The sequence below is a fragment of the Sinocyclocheilus rhinocerous genome, unplaced genomic scaffold (genome assembly GCF_001515625.1).
Source record: "Sinocyclocheilus rhinocerous isolate Xijiao unplaced genomic scaffold, SAMN03320098_v1.1 scaffold1994, whole genome shotgun sequence".
In the NCBI taxonomy this organism is placed as follows: Eukaryota; Metazoa; Chordata; class Actinopteri; order Cypriniformes; family Cyprinidae; genus Sinocyclocheilus; species Sinocyclocheilus rhinocerous.
Window position 1 is genome coordinate 140,346 of NW_015666538.1, and position 3,133 is coordinate 143,478.

The 3,133-nt window shown below is 35.8% G+C and overlaps 1 protein-coding gene across 11 annotated transcripts in view; it reads right to left on the minus strand.

Moving 5' to 3' along the window:
- The window catches only part of LOC107732596 (calcium/calmodulin-dependent protein kinase type II delta 1 chain), a 169,711-nt gene that overhangs the window by 20,500 nt on the left and 146,078 nt on the right, over nt 1–3,133 (minus strand). The window lies entirely within an intron of this gene.

Genomic DNA, 3,133 nt, shown 5'->3' on the forward strand with positions numbered 1-3,133 from the left:
TAAATTAAAACTAACTAGAATTAACTACATTTTTATTATTATTATTATTTTTTTTTTATATATATATAACATTTCTGTCCCCCTCACTTCTGAAATGATGGCTACGCCCCTGCCCCAGGGACCTCATATTCTAAAAAACTGGGTGTTGCATTTTTAGCCTGGCCAGTAAGAATGTGTTAAGTACAATGTTAATTTATTTACTTTTTAATGATTCTTGCATTTTAAAGCTGATAAAATAATAATTTTTAAAAATTAAAATTTTTCAACATTTCTGCTTGTTTAGAATATGACCTAGTAAGCCTGAACTGCAATGCCTTCATTCTTTTGAGTCAGTTCTAGTGCTGTCAAAATTAACGCTTTTTAGCGCAGGAGACAATTTTTTTTTTCAGTTTAACTCATTAAAAATATTGAACACAATTAATGCAGGGGTGGACCTAGGGTTTGCCACCTCACTCACATCTGCTGCTTCTGTCTCTTTTTTCTTGATAAGAATTGCGTTTATTTAGATGCAGAACGTCTTTATGACCACATTAAGTTTCCAAAAAGGCGATTAAAGCTGCCTTAAAACTGTGCATGCATGTTATCTCTGAGTCACATTTAAGAACATGTCTCTGAAATGCAGTGGTTTTCAAAACTGTCCTGGAGCAGCCCAGCACTCTCCCTCATCTAACATACCCGATTCAACTCGTCAGCTCATTAATAGAGACTTTAAGCCTTGAAGTGGGTCATAAAAGTAAAGAGTTGAGAGAAAATATGATGCTTGTCAGATCTGCGTCGTGTTCAGCAGAGGCAGCTCTTAAAAATAACCTATTAAAAATAACCTATTAACCCAGCTGCTGGGATGTCTGTTAATCAAAGAAGAAAGGAAAAAAGTGGAAATCAATAACTTTTGTAGCTTCAAAATTAATATATATTTAATTTAGAATTTAGTGTTTAATAACTTCAATTTCTGTATATTTAATTCTCTATTTGTTGAAGGGCACATGTAGCTAAATATGACATTTATTATAATGGGTTTATGTGAAGATTGTTTTAAGTTCACTTAAATTCTAAGTTATTTGTTAAAGTCTAATAAATGTTAAAATTGATAGCTCTCAATTTTACTGTTGAATGGCTATAGTCAATGGTTAAATTGAGAGACTTGTGTTGTTGTTGTTTTTTCTGCAAAGACAGAACAGCATATTGAAATGTAGTTTAAAACAAATAGTGAAGTTTATTAGTGCCTATAGAGGGATTTTATTTTCTTGTTCTTCAGAGTATTTGGGAAATTGTGTTTTTCAGCATCTCCATGTAATGGGGATCAGAAAGAAATATCCTGGACAGTGCACAATGAATTGTTAAATAATGCACTTGTATTTTTTTGTTTTTTGGCTAATTTCTTAATATAATAATATAGATTTGTAATCTGAAAGTCTCATAGAACAAATATAGCCCCTTAAAGTGGAAGTGAAGCAGTCAGTTAAGTTAACATTATTTAGTAAAGTGATTTCCACTTTGATTAAAAAATATATAACAAACATGATTAATGTAACCATTTTAAAGAAAAAAGGAAGTTTTGTTATAGCTTTTAGAGCAAGAGAGCCGCCATCTTGCAGTACCACCGCGTGTGACGTCACGGGGTTGGTTCGCTCCGATGGCCAGTGAAGTAATATAAGCAATTCTTTACATTTTGAACACACGCTTGTTACATTAATCATGTTTGTTATATATTTTTTAATCAAAGTGGAAATCACTTTAATAAATAATGTAAACTTGACTGACTGCTTCATTTCCACTTTAAAGTAGCTTCAAAATAGTACTGCTTTAACTTGAAAATGTAGGCAAATAAAAAAAGTATGTTGGTACTGCATACTGTATTTCGTTTCTTGAGACAATCTACATAGTGTCAGAAGTGGTTAAATAAGACACAAGATCTCCGCTGCATTAATCTACTAATTTCTGATGAAAATATAGCTGACAACTGGAGCAAATTTGAAAAAGAATGGCACCTATATTGTAATTACGGTCTATCACACAAAAGGAAGAGGGTGCTCCATCCCACAAACCAGCAATTCAAGCTCTAGTTCATGATTACCCTACCAAGTGAACTGCAGAAGTGCAGTGCAATTCAAAAACTCCAAATTCAGCTGGGTGAATGAACTTGACACATCTCTAGATGCACCTGATGACACCTACTATTGTGAAACAGTGGATGATGTCAATCAGAAAAGTGAAACAACACTGCGACTAAAGCATGGGTCTGGTCAACAACAACAAAAAAAGGTTGACACAGGAGCTAAATGCAACATTACTGTATATCTCACCAACAACTAAACCTCATTCTACCCTCAGCTCATATAAACATTAATGAAGAAGTAAACCGGGGGTACAGTCAGTGGTGCCCCCTGGATGTGTGGCCATAAAATTACTCATTGCAATGAGGGAATAAATTATGGCTGAGCTTGAGATAATGACTGTGGCTCTGTAAAGATATGTATAGACTCAAAAAGAAACTTGGCCACATCATCCCCTGAAAACCGGTCAATGTTGACATGCCGTGTGCCAAGGTCTTCAGTATCCATGACTCAAAATGCAGATTTTGGCAAATCCCTTTAGATGATGTATTATTTAAACTGACAAGCTAAAGGATATTGTGTCTAGTCCTCCAGTTCTTTGACACCATTGCTCTCTCAGCTGATGCATCCCAACGTGGACCCAGACACTCATTACTAGGGATGCACCGGGCCCGATACTGAGCTCCTGTACTCGTACTCGTTAAAATGCCCCGATACCAAACGCCGATACCACACAGCATGTGTTAAGTGCCATATTCAGACAATGAAACACCGACAACAGAACAACAGACAGCAGAATGGAGTTATTAGAGATTAAGGATGTCTACAAAGTATATGTATGCAACGAATATAATGTTAAAAATTCAGTATTGACTGTATAGCTGATGTGCACGAGCTGATAAGCAAAGCACGCTGAGTGGATTGAGCGCGCTGCGGCGCAGATGCGCGAGCTTGTCGAGTGAATATACCTTTCTCACAGACATCACTGGAAAGTTTGAAGTTCGGTCGGATACGTCAAAAACAAGTAAGTAAAACAATGCACAAGTTACTTAACGGTATGGAGAGAGAGAGAGAGAGAG